This window comes from Schistocerca americana, chromosome 7 (assembly GCF_021461395.2).
Source record: "Schistocerca americana isolate TAMUIC-IGC-003095 chromosome 7, iqSchAmer2.1, whole genome shotgun sequence".
Taxonomy (NCBI): domain Eukaryota; kingdom Metazoa; phylum Arthropoda; class Insecta; order Orthoptera; family Acrididae; genus Schistocerca; species Schistocerca americana.
The window spans coordinates 116,414,957-116,429,170 of NC_060125.1; the positions used below are offsets into that span (position 1 = coordinate 116,414,957).

At 43.0% G+C, this 14,214-nt stretch overlaps 1 protein-coding gene across 1 annotated transcript in view; it reads left to right on the forward strand.

The window, feature by feature from the left end:
* LOC124622754 (limbic system-associated membrane protein-like) overlaps positions 1-14,214 on the forward strand; it is a 719,050-nt gene that overhangs the window by 382,531 nt on the left and 322,305 nt on the right. The window lies entirely within an intron of this gene.

Below are 14,214 nucleotides of genomic sequence, written 5' to 3' on the forward strand. Positions count from 1 at the left end.
CGATGAACACTCACCATCGAGGACAACGTACTGGGTTCTATTACTCAAGAAGTCTTCGAGCCACTCACATACTTGGGAACCAATCCCATATGCTCGTACCTTAGTTAGGAGTCTGCAGTGCGGCACCGAGTCAAATGCTTTCCGGCAGTCAAGGAATATGGCATCCGTCTGATACCCTTCATCCGTGGTTCGCAAGATGTCATGTGAAAAAAGGGCGAGTTGCGTTTCGCAGGAGCGATGCTTTCTAAAGCCGTGCTGATACATGGACAGCAACTTTTCTGTCTCAAGGAAATTCATTATATTCGAAATGAGAATATGTTCGAGAATCCTGCAACAAACCGATTTTAAGGATATTGGTCTGTAATTTTGAGGATCCGTCCTTCTACCCTTCTTATATACAGGCGTCACCTGCGCTTTTTTCCAGTCGCTCGGAACTTCACGTTGGGCAAGAGATTCGCGATAAATGCAAGCTAAATAAGGAGCCAATGCAGTAGAGTAATCTCTGTAAAACCGAACTGGAATCCCATCAGAACCTGGCGATTTATTTATTTTCAACTCATTCAGCTGCTTCACAACCCCAGGGACGTCTATCACTATGTCCTGCATATGTGAATCTGTACGAGACTATTCGCAGATGATGGTTAATTGTTTGCTTGTCCAATGGATTATAAATGCAGTCTCTCAGTGTTATATCGAACTAGTTAGTTTACACTCGTAATGCCAATTGACAGCGGAAATATGACAGCCCACTGACCATTTTCACGATAGTGTTTTACTTAAGTCTCTTCTACCAGTAATTCTTTTTTACACACAGTGATTGCTCTTAACTACAATCAAAAACATCCACACACAATCTTACACGCATTTTTTTTAAAATTCTACTTAGTGTCTGAAGTTGTCAAGCAAATATAATGATTTTAGTTCGTGCTGGAAGTTGATTTCGTTGTGTATTAAATTTTTACTTGTAATACAGTTAAAATCGCAATAAATAATAATTAACGCAATCAGTTTTAGTGATCCTGTCGTCAGACAGTTGTCATTTTGAGAAAAATTATGCTTGACTTCTTCACAAAACTGTCAGCTGTTCTCGTCTCCCGACATCACGCAGGCTAAATCTGTGGAGCTGTGGACACAACGTAGTCAAGATGTGAATTCATATCTCTCTCATGACGATTGACCGATATCGATTTTAAAATTTATTGTTCCGCTCATAGATCTGAACATATAATACAAGTACCGTAGGCAAATGAACAGAGCTGCTGTCCGTAGCAACACAGTTCGGCAACTTGGACTTTATTTGCCCTCTTTCTGCTGCCACGCACGCACAGTTCTCATCCCTCCACGCTTTCTTACCGCTCCGCCTCTATGCGCAGAAGCACCATCCTAAGTCATGTGGGCTGTAGCACACGTAAAATATTGGTTAACTTTGTTGCATAAACGATCACAAGATTTACTTAAATTTGACACGCATCTTTGCCACAGGATTGCTTGATGACCTACAAGCCTCACTGACTGTGAAAGTATCGCTCGATCACATTAACTAACAAACTGTTCTCTTGAGGTACAGCGCTCGTCAGAAACAGTGACATCTGTACTGTGGTATGTAATGACTTCGGCTGATGTGGCTGACAAGGGGAAGGCCTGAGACACGGCCGACCGATTCGGCTCAGCTTTGGTAGATCGCTTGCGTACAACCTAGAACGAAGGAATCTAAGATATTTTGGGTCAACACCCCCGCGTTTTTGAGAAAATCACCCCTAAAGGTTATGACGAGCGATCGACTCAAAGTTGGCGGGATCGATAGATAATCGTAAACAGAGCATTTTTCATCACCAGGTATGGGGTCCGAAGACGCATACTTTTCCAGAAATCGGGGTTAGTGTTGTGGGTTGGCAGGAGAGCCAAACCGGGTTACAAGAGGAAGCCGAAAGGCACGCGATTTAGCTCACGCAGGCTGGCGTGAGGTCTGTAACAGGACAAAGAAATTAGAATTTAGAAAAAACGGACGTAGCTGGTGGAATACTTAACTTTAATCCATAAATGGCGAACGTCGGTCTTGACGGTACATTATTACAGTATCAATAGTAACTGGTACTGGCGCCTTGCTAGGTCGTAGCAAATGACGTAGCTGCAGGCTATGCTATCGTCTCGGCAAATGAGAGCGTATTTTGTCAGTGAACCATCGCTAGCAAAGTCGGTTGTACAACTGGGGCGAGTGCTAGGAAGCCTCTCTAGGCCTGCCGTGTGGCGGCGCTCGGCCTGCAATCACTGATAGTGGCGACACGCGTGTCCGACGTATACTAACGGACCGCGGCCGATTTAAAGGCTACCACATAGCAAATGTGGTGTCTGGCGGTGACACCACAGTAAGAAACTTTTACAACTGCCTCTTCTGTACCCACATGGTCAACGCTTTTCGCCGACAGCACCGATAGCGCAACGGCCAAGGTAACTGGCTGCGAATCTCGAAGAAACGTAGTGGATGTTATTCTTTTGGTTTGTATTTTTCCATACCTCAATTGTTAGGGATAGGAGGGTTAATAAGGTAAGTAAATCAACAAGGGATGATAATAAGGTAGGCAAATAAATTTCTCAAACCTCTTGGAATAGTGCAAATGGTTCAAATGGCTCTTGAGCACTATGGGACTTAACTGCAGTGGTCATCAGTCGCCTAGAACTTAGAACTACTTAAACCTAACTAACCTAAGGACATCACACACATCCATGCCCGAGGCAGGATTCGAACCTGCGACTGTAGCGCTTGGAATAGGAAACAACTAAAATGTTACTCCAGGTCGCTTTACAATGGCTCTTCCAGTCACTGTTACTAGTCCTCACTTTTCTTCTAACAACTAGATGGATGGTACTTGTCATATAAAAATTTGAAACAAATATACTCACGGCACAAAGAGCACCTAATGAATGCAGTCTTTCGACAGCTACACTGTTCCTTCCCAGTGATATGACGAAGAGGCAACCGGGACAACATAACTCTCCCCGCGTGCATTCTATCCCGTGCCTCGCTGTAAACAAGCGTCGCACGGTTGGCTATCTGTGATCCCTCGTCAGGAAGTAGCAGCACTTTTACTCGGAGTTGTTTTCATGTGACAAAGCTTAAAAGTTTAATACTTTACTAACTCACGGCGTTTGGGAAATTAGTTTGCCTACCTTACTATTATCATTCCTTATTACTTTACTTACCTTGTTAACCCTCCTATCCCTATCAATTGAGATAGGGAAAAATACGAACGAAAAGAATAATATCCGCTACGTTTCTTCGAGATTAGAACCCGGCTTTTCCAATTCCCAGCCCATTACGTTGGTCGTTGCGCTATCGGTGGTGTAGGCGACAGGCGTTAACCATATGGGTACAGAAGCGGCAGTTGTAAAAGTTTCTTACCTCGATTTCTGGAAAAGTAAGCGTTTTCGGACCCCATACCTGGTGATGAAAAATGCTCTATTTACAATTATCTATCGATCCCGCCAATTTTGAGTCGATCGCTCGTCATAACCTTTACGGGTGATTTTCTCAAAAACGTGGGTTCAAAGGGTCAAATGGCTCTGAGCACTATGGGACTTAACATCTGTGGTCATCAGTCCCCTAGAACTTAGATCTACTTAAACCTAACTAACCTAAGGACATCACACACATCCATGCCCGAGGCAGGATTCGAACCTGCGACCGTAGCAGTCACGCGGTTCCGGACTGGGCGCCTAGAACCGCGAGACCACCGCGGCCGGCCAAAAACGTGGGGGGTGTTGACCCAAAATATCTTAGATTCCTTCGGTTTAGGTTGTACACAAGCGACCTGCCAAATCTGAGTCGAATCGGTTGGCCGTCTCTGAGGCCTTCCCCTTGTGAGATCGCCAGCCGCCGAGCTCTTTGCACGATCGGCGCCGTTTCGACCTCAGAGCGAGGGCGCTGCAGTGCTGTGGCGCGGGCTGGGGGAGAGGCGAGCTCTTCACGAACGCCTGCCCCCCACACACCGTTTCGGTGCGCATTGCAGCGAGACCTCGATAACGTCTGTCGTGTCGATATGCGTTGTCGACTCTAGTGTGGCACCGCGATCTCCGTACGATACCACAGATGTTGATGTCCAGTTCACTTAGCAACATGCGGGACGAGTCGGGATTGTAGTTTGGCCTGTAACCGTGTGTGCCCGTCAAGGCAGGTAATGCTTGAGGTGTGCCCACCCACAGGGCGCGAGTGTGGTTCAGGTTTCCAGGCAGCTGTCTTCTAGGAGGTACACAGCAGTGCACAGTTGCTAGTTTAAGTTGCCGCCATAGTTACAGCGCTAGTGTCGCTTGTATGCCATGAGTGAAATAAGCCTCAGGAATTTGTGGACAAACAATTGGTCGTATTTTGAACGTGAATGCGCGTTTAGTAATATCCCACATCATTTAATGAATTCTTTTGCTAGTATTCCTTTCACCTCCTCTTATAATTTTGCTGTTACCGGAAGTACGTGATGTCGTTTGATACCCACCTGATAAAGGTATGCTCTTACACAGGGCCATTAAATTTACATTCCTCCTCACATACACTACTGGCCATTAAATTTTGCTACACCAAGAAGAAATTCAGATGATGAACGGGTATTCATTAGACAAATATATTATGCTACAACTGACATGAGATTATATTTTCACGCAATTTGGGAGCATAGATCGTGAGAAATCAATACCCAGAACAACCAACTCTGGCCCTAATAACGGCCTTGATACGCCTGGGCTTTGATGCAAACAAAGCTTGGATGGCGTGTACATGTACAGCTGCCCAGACAGCTTCAACACGATACCACAATTCATCAAGAATAGTGACTGGCGTATTGTGACGAGCCAGTTGCTCGGCCACCATTGGCCAGACTTTTTCAATTGGTGAGAGATCTGGAGAATCTGCTGTCCAGGGCAGCAGTCGAACATTTTCAGTATCCAGATAGGCCCGTATAGGACCTGCAACATGCGTTCGTGCATTATCCTGCTGAAATGTAGGGTTTCGCAGGGATAGAATGAAGTGTAGAGGCACGGGTCGTAACACGTCTGAAATGTAACGTCCACTGTTCAAAGTGCCGTCGATGCGAACAAGACGTGACCGAGACTTGGAACCAATGGCACCCCATACCATCACGCCGGGTGGTACGCCAGTATGGCGATGACGAATACACGCTTTCAGTGTTGGTTCACCGCGATGTCGCCAAACACGGATGAGACCATCATGATGCTGTAAACAGAACCTATGACGTTCTTCCATTCGTGCACCCAGGTTCGTCGTTGAGTATACCATCGCAGACACTCCTGTCTGTGATGCAGTATCAAGGGTAACAGCAGCCATGATCTCCGAGCTGATAGTCCATGTTGCTGCTAACGTCGTCGAACTGTTCGTACAGATGGCTGTTGTCTTGCAAAAGTCCCCGTTTGTAGACTCAGAGATCGAGACGTGGCTGCACGATCCGTTACAACCTTGCGGATAAGATGCCTGTAATCTCGACTGCTACTGATATGAGGCAGTTGGGAGCCATCACGGCGTTCCGTGTTACCCTCCTGAACCCACCGATTGCATATTCTGCTAACAGTCATTGGATCTCGACCAACGCGAGCTACAAGGTCGTGATATGATAAGCCGCAATCGTGATAGGCTACAATCCGACCTTTATCAAAGTCTGAAACGTGATAGTACGCATTTCTCCTTCTTACAGGAGACATCACAACAACTTTTCACTAGGCAACGCCGGTCAATTACTGTTTGTGTATGAGAAATCGGTTGGAAACTTTCCTCATGTCAGCACGTTGTAGGTGTAGCCGCCGGTGCCAATCTTGTGTGAATGGCTTGAAAAGCAAATCATTTGCATATCACTGCATCTTCTTCCTGTCGGTTAAGTTTCGCGTCTGTAGCACGTCATCTTCGTGGTGTAGCACTTTTAGTGGCCAGTAGTGTACATTTATTCTTTGTCTATATCCCCAATTTCCTACTCATTAGTTTGTGAGGTGTGCGTCTTAAAGTGTGTATTCTTGGCTGGCGTTAATTGTTAATTTCTTTTCATACCAAAAATCATTAATTTAGTCACGACGTTTCTCAAAACACTTCCTGTCTACATTATCCTACTAGTACCTTTCTATTTGTAACAATTCTAAGGCGTGTGACATTAGTTGATGATGTCTTCAATTCCTTATAGTCGTCTAGGAAGAACTGTTCCCAGTTTGTTTCGCTGATCTCTTTCGAAGTTGTTAGTCAAAATTTTGTTTCCCAAAGCAATATTAAAACATGCCAAACAGCAGTCATCTCAGGACGTCATGCCACCCTCCTAAAGCGAAGGTCATCGGTACTAGTCGCCATGGGCCTGGATTCGAGTATTGAAGTTTCTACGACTGTTTGTGTCTACTTTGTTGATTACAATGGAAATTGTGCCGAACATTTGGTTTGAATGTCATGTACTGTGTCAATTAACACATTAGGATTCGTAAACCTTATTGAATTAAAAATTGAGTTGTTGCAGACTCGTTACATAAATAATCCCCGGGGATCAGATTGCTTTTAACAACCTCAATATTCCAAAATCTCGAGTTCAGATTCGTCATCTTTCTTTACTCTCCTTGGTAATTCTGGTGGAAGTACCTGGCTGAGAGCTAACTGGAAGTGTATGATCCACAAGTTATGTTCATTTATCAGGAGCTGGGATATTGTAACATAATTAAGAGTAGCGGGTACTATACTGAAAGCTATAGTGATGCAGAGTTTGTATAACTCACTGAGGGGTATCGCTGATTAGACGGCACCGCGTTTCATATTGTTGGAAGTTATTACAAGATTCAGGTCATTCACTTCATTTCAACTATAGTCTAATTCAATCAACTTGCCCTATTCGCATACATGAAACAGACTTATTTTGTAAAGAAATTAACCCTCTAAAAAGAAACGACGGTGAGTAATGTTACGGTTTTTGTTATTTGCTACTCAAGAGGAATGGACTAATCTATTTACCAACGTCATGTATTTAACTAGGACTTTTGAAATTACTGTCCTGAAATTCGGAGTAATACATAGGCCATTTAGAGTTACGGGTTTTTCAAATTATAATACATGAAAATATAACCACATCTATTTGTTACACAACAATAAATTGAAAATAAATGGTTTCAAATAACAAACACGAATAATTAAAAGTCTGAAAATAACCACAACTAATAATACGTCAGGTCACTATCTTTGTTCCCACTTTCCTTTGTTTTGATGCCAGCATTGTCAGTGGTACAGTATGCCTGTGAAGTGGCAGACATTGGTAAGAACTCAGTGTGAGCAGGTCCTAGGTGGAGGTCTCTGTGAAAGTGTAGTGAAGGGCTCATGGAGTCATGACAGTCAAATTTGTCTCAACTCCTTCAAACACAAGCTGCTGTAGCTAATTCTGTGCAAACAACCACACGATGCTGGAAAATTTTGTTAATGCAAGATGTATAGAGTCTGAACACTGACTTTCAACAAGTTCCAAGTACGTTAATGAGATCGGTAGGAAAAGATTTCAAGGCGATCAACAAGATTTCAGCTGAATCAGATAAGTAATTATTTTAAAATAACTGAATGGGCGAATTGTTCAATTTAAAAAAAGTTAAACCGCAGCCATGTGTCTAACACATATGCGACTGAGGTGGAGAGTAATGACAAATCATAACAACGATCACCCGTTGTAGCACTACAGTGCTTGGATATACGAGGACTTGGTAAAAAGTAAAGCCTCCGAATTTTTAATTTAAAAACTCTTAAAAGATTTTCTAATAAAGCAAACGTTTTTAACATGTTACATCTTTATTCTTCATGTCAACATACTTATTTCTCAACATAACTGAACCGTGAATTTACTTTCAAAACCTTTACTTTATTTACTAACGGTTCATCAAGAACATTAACACATTTACTCACACTATAAGAGCGTGGAAGCTGTTGCCAGTGGGTAAATGATGAAAACAAATTAAATTTCTTTCAACAAATGGAAATTTTATTCCTAAAAGACCTTTTTTTTAAACAGATTTAAAATTATAATCAGAAAGCACCCTCTAAATATCAAGTTACAATTTATTCAGAGGCAGAAAGAACAATTTTGGACAGCATGAGCTTTCAGGCTGAGAATCTTGCCGCTCCCTTTTGCCACGCCCGTAGTCACGACTGCTCACAACAAACTCTGGAAGACTACACTGGTGCAAATCTGCAACACACGAGATTACTTTAAACTAAAAATTTAACAACTCACACAAGCACATAAATTATGCACCCCGTAGGAGGGATGGAAATGTGAATTCGGCAGTTACACTTCAAGCAATAAATTCGTTAACACCGAATCCGACAAACATGACAGAGCCAGCAATTAATGTACGGCAGACCGACAGGCAGACAACAGATTGCGGACGGAGGACAGACGAGCAAGCTGGGGATGAGAGACTGACCAAGGAAACAAGTAGAATTTAACAGATGAATGAAACAACATCACTTAACTTCTAATAAACTGCGATGTCTGGCGAAGGCCTGGCGCAGCACCCCCAAAACGCTCTCCCGAACCGTCCGCTGCCAGCCGCTTCAACGGGCGCAGGAAGGCGCGCCGATCTCCCGTCTCACGGCGTCACAGCTCGCACCGGCCAGACCGATGTCAGTGGGTTGGCTCCTGTTGCTCTCGTGTCGACCGCGAAGCCACTACCCCTCACTATACGGCGCGGCCCATTGGACTCACGTGGCGACCTCATATGCGCCGACGCTCAAGACGGACAAGTCATCTTATGTCTCAGTGCGCGACCGACCAACAGACTCAATAGTCACCCTGACGAGGAACACATTGCTCCTAAAGAGAGACCACTTTGTTGATATCGTCACTTCAGGAAGTTTTGTCTTGTTGGCGTAGCCACAGCCTCGCTTCTGCTTGCACCGCATCGTTAGTATCGAAGTGAAGTCGTCGAACGTGTACTTTAAGTTTTGGGAAACAAACGAAAATCGGATGGGGCAGGTCGAGTCTGTATGGAGCATGACCGATGACGGCGGCCCGAGGCGCTGGATTATTGTATATGTCGCAGCGCTCGTGTGTAGTTTGGCATTGTCATCCTGAAAGAGAGGGCGCTCCGTGTGTGGACGAACCTTTCGAATTCTAAATTCGGTTACAGCACGCTGCTTGTCACGCATCGACACAGCGCTGTTACACGCCGCCACGTTACACACTGCAATTCTGGGCCGAGGGTTGCAATTTGCTTCAGCGAAGCGAAAAAGTCGACCGAATAATATGCGTACCTCAGAAAATATTGAGAACGAAATAAAAAAAATTGGAGGCACTACTTTTCAACACGCCCTCGAACAGTATCGCGTTGCTGCCCGAGGATAAACGATGCTAACACACACATACGTACAATTTGAGCACGAAAATAATTCCAGTTACTCTCGCAATCACGTCTGCATATCAACTGAAGTTGGATGTCGATAAATACTAAATAACGGCTTCTGCTGTTTCACAAGTGTACTGCCAGATAAATCGTGTAAATGATTTTAACAATATGATAAAGGTATCTGAAGCAGTTCCTTGCTGCGTTGAGAGGTAGGAACACGTAATACAGGGAGGATCATTATCGAACGTGATTTGGTGGTCCAGGCGTTATATGGTGTGGCGAGGCATAATGTTGCGTGGGAGTTCTGACTTCCAAATGTTTGAACACAGTCCGCTCACCGGTCGCACACGCCGCACTCGTACCTCAAGTGCGTAATTTGCTGACAACGCGCGATCACGTAACTGGAAACGGTATTGAGTATAATTTAAGTGAAATTTCTTGACTGGAAGCTGTGTAGAGGATCGATACAGGTCCTTTTATTTAGGAGAAAGAGTGTATCAACTGAACTATCCAAACAATTTAATAGATCGATTCAAAGTTTAGTAAATCATTTAAATGGCTCTCCCTACCACCTGTAATATGTGAAACTCAGAGCTCCATCTCTGTAGATTCTGTGGACTTGTCATCTCCGTCAGCTGTAAATTCGATCTATAGGGAGCTGACAGCAGCGCAGGCAACTAGAAACATTTAGCGATGCTTATGGTGAAAATGCCATTGAACAGAGCACAGTAATAAAATGGTTTCCTCGTTTGACACGAAGAAAATCAATGAAGGAGATGAAGATCATTTAATGCATTAACCTACATTCATCCACATCAGAGTACTCGAGAACTAACACTTGTAGTGAACTGTGATCGTTTCACTATAGTGCAACATTTGAATGCACTGGGGGGTTCAAAAATCCGTTTACGATTAGTGTGTACTCTAAGTTAAATTCACAAAGCGAGCAGGTGCATCACTGCCTGCCCACCAACAACGGGTTCTTTACTGCTGACGAGAAACACTGTCTTTATGTTGACATAGGGGGAAAATAAAATAATGACTGAGCCCAAAAAAAGCAACAACTCCTACCATGAAGACCTGCGCACATCCACAAAGATAATGTTATTCATCTGATGGAATAGCGACGGTGTAGCGCACTAAAAATTGCTTTCATGAGATGTAACCATCACTGCTGGTCTTGTTGTCAACAGCTGAGGCATCCTGCAGACGCAGTTTGAGAACAACGACTGTAGTGACAGCTTTAAGTGGTGTTACTCCACGATAACACTCACCCACAAACTTTACCACAGATACCTGCTCATAATGATACAGTCGTGTAAACGATATCACACGCATTTTGTGTATGAAATATACACCGAGACACTACCGTAGATGGATTTCTGGATTAATCGTGTAAAAACACTCACCATCGTACCGGTAACTTTGCAGACGTAACACGTAGAGCTTCAAGCTCGCAGTAGATTAGATTAGATTAGTACTTCTTCCATAGATCATGAATATGACACTTCGTAATGATTGTTGAACGTGTCAGGTTAATAAAAGGTGTCTATACAAGATATTACATTAGACAAAATATTACATGACACTGAATATTTTTAACTTTTTGTGGGGGTGGGAAATTACCCACTTACTATATCCAAACATTCATCTAATGAGTAGAAGGAGTTGCCATTAAGAAATTCCTGTAATTTCCTTCTAAATGCTATATGGCTATCTGTCAGACTTTTGATGCTATTAGGTAAGTGACCAAAGACTTTTGTGGCAGCATAATTTACCCCCTTCTGAGCCAAAGTTAGATTTAACCTTGAGTAGTGAAGATCATCCTTTCTCCTAGTGTTGTAGCCATGTACACTGCTATTACTTTTGAATTAGTTCAGATTGTTAATAACAAATTTCATAAGTAAATATATATATTGTGAGGCTGCAGTGAAGATTTCTAGCTCTTTAAATAAGTGTCTGCAGGATGATCTTGGATGAGCTCCAGCAATTATTCTGATTACACGCTTTTGTGCAATGAACACTCTTTTACTCAATGATGAGTTACTCCAGAATATGATGCCATATGAAAGCAGAGAATGAAAATACGCGTGGTAAGATAATTTACTCAGATGTATATCGCCAAAATTTGCAATGACACTAATAGCATAAGTAGATGAACTCAAACGTTTTAGCAGATCCTCAGTGTGTTGTTTCCAGTTCAACCCCTCATCAATGCATACACCTAGAAATTCTGATATTCTACCTTAGCTACCGATTTCCAATCGAAGTCTACATTTATTAATGGTGACATTCCCTTTACTGTGTGGAACTGTATATACTGTGTTTTGTCAAAGTTTAATGAGGGCCCATTTGCAGGGAACCACTTAATGATTTTCTGAAAAACATCGTTTACAATTTCACCAGTTAATTCTTGTCTGTCGGGTGTGATAGCTATACTTGTATCATTATATGAATGAAAACTATCGAAATGTACGGTTCAACAATATGAAGAGTGATAGAATTCAGCATGGGGATCCTATACTTATCCCTATTATAGCGGTGTTAAAATAATTGCAATTCTCACAATTTAGAAGCAGATATAGCTTGCAGCATGAACCTTGGTCTGTACGGTGTGGAGAGGTAACATGCTTCAAAAAATAAAAAATTGTTCAAATGGCTATGAGCACTATGGGACTTAATATCTGAGGTCATCAGTCCCCTAGAACTTAGAACTACTTAGACCTAACTAACCTAAGGACATCACACACATCCATGCCCGAGGCAGGATTCGAACCTGCGACCGTAGCGGCCGCGCGGTTCCAGACTGTAGCGCCTTTAACCGCTTGGCCACCACGGCCGGCTACCGTGCTCTGTGCAATAGCATTTCCACCATGCACACCACTAAATCTACCTAGTTGCCTCTACTGCAGTCTGCTCCCTATTGATCTGATTTACAGCTGACGGAGACGAAAGGTCCAAAGAACTTTGAAACACCGAGTTTCACATATTACAGGCCACAGGCAGATCCATCTAATGGTTTACTAAGCTTTGAATCGATCCATTAAATATATTTGGATAGTTGAGATGACAAGATAATTCCTTTTGCTACATAAAAGGACCTACACAGCTTACTGTCAAGAAATTTCACTTATGCTATACATCGGTGCCGTATTCATTTATGTCGACAGAGCTTGATTCCTAAAGCAATCTAGCGGCTATATTAGTTCACTTGTGCCTGGAGGCAATACTTTATAGTTGAGATCAACAGAGTCAACGAAAAAAAAAAATTAAATCCTCGCTGGATCTTTTTTATAGATCTTTTTAAGGATATTCTTACTTTCAATGTCCTGTATCATGTTCCTGGTTTAGTGCTGTACCTAATGCCTTTCACATGTTTACAACTCTCTCTGCTCATTAACATATGTGCTGTGTTACACTCAAGTGATGTCTACCGATTCGTGTACCCTTTGCTTTATAACGAATACATACGATATTGGCTAGTGCTCTTTGCTTTTACTAGACCCATCACTGCTATTGAGATTTATGGTAAATGTGATATTGTCTGATTCGTTATGAACAAGAGACTGTGCTGGAGTTTGCTAATATTCAGAGTAAAATTTTTTGTGGAATTCCATACAAAGGCGGTACCGCGCGCGCGCATGCTTCTATATATATATATATATATATATATATATATATGTGTGTGTGTGTGTGTGTGTGTGTGTGTGTGTGTGTGTGTGTGTGTGTGGTACCCATAGAACTAATTTCGTTGTATTATTTTACAGTTGCAATAGTTGATAGCCCCGAATCACCGTCGCCACCACCACAAATGATGGTATTTATCAGCCAGCGAGGAAAGAGCGATGATGATAATCAATTTATGTGTGAAATAATTGAAACGTATTAAAGAAAATGGTTTTATTTTTTTAATAGGGAAAAGCTGTTTTTGCGTCATCCTTGCTCTCTCCCTCCCTCCCTCTCTCTCTCTCACTCTCTCTCACTCTCTCTCTCTCTCTCTCTCTCTCTCTCTCTAACATCGTCTACAAGACCAGTCATTTCTATGAAATATGCCCTTCCATGAAATATTTGTTGATGCAAAATGGGTTTTATCCTCCTATAAACATCCAACTATTAAAAATGCACAACCACCAAGAAAATGACGAACCGGTCATCATTCCAGCCGATTTTCAGTTTGAGAACATTCAAAATTGTGCACATGGCTATTACATGTACACTACTGGCCGTTAAAATTGCTACACCAAGAAGAAATGCAGATGATAAACGGGTATTCATTGGACAAATATACTAGAACTGACATGTGATCACAATTTCACGCAATTTGGGTGCATAGATCCTGAGAAATCAGTACCCAGAACAACCACCTCTGGCCGTAATAACGACCTTGATAGGCCTGGGCATTGAGTCAAACAGAGATTGGATGGCGTTTATAGGTGCAGCTGCCCACGCAGCTCCAACACGATACCACAGTTCATCAAGAGTAGTGACTGGCGCATTGTGACGAGCCAGTTGCTCGGCCACCATTGGCCAGACTTTTTCAATTGGTGAGAGATCTGGAGAATGTGCTGGTCAGGGCAGCAGTCGAACATTTTCCGTATCCAGAAAGGCCCCCACAGGACCTGAAACATGCGGTCGTGCATTATCCTGCTGAAATATAGGGCTTCGCAGGGATCGAATGAAGGGTAGAGCCACGGGTCGTAACACATCTGAAATGTAACGTCCACTGTTCGAAGTGCCGTCAATGTGAGCAAGAGGTGATCGGGACGTGTAACCAATGGCACCCCATACCATCACGCCGGGAGATACGCCAGTATGGCGATGACGAATACACGCTTCCAATGTGCGTTCACCGCGATGTCG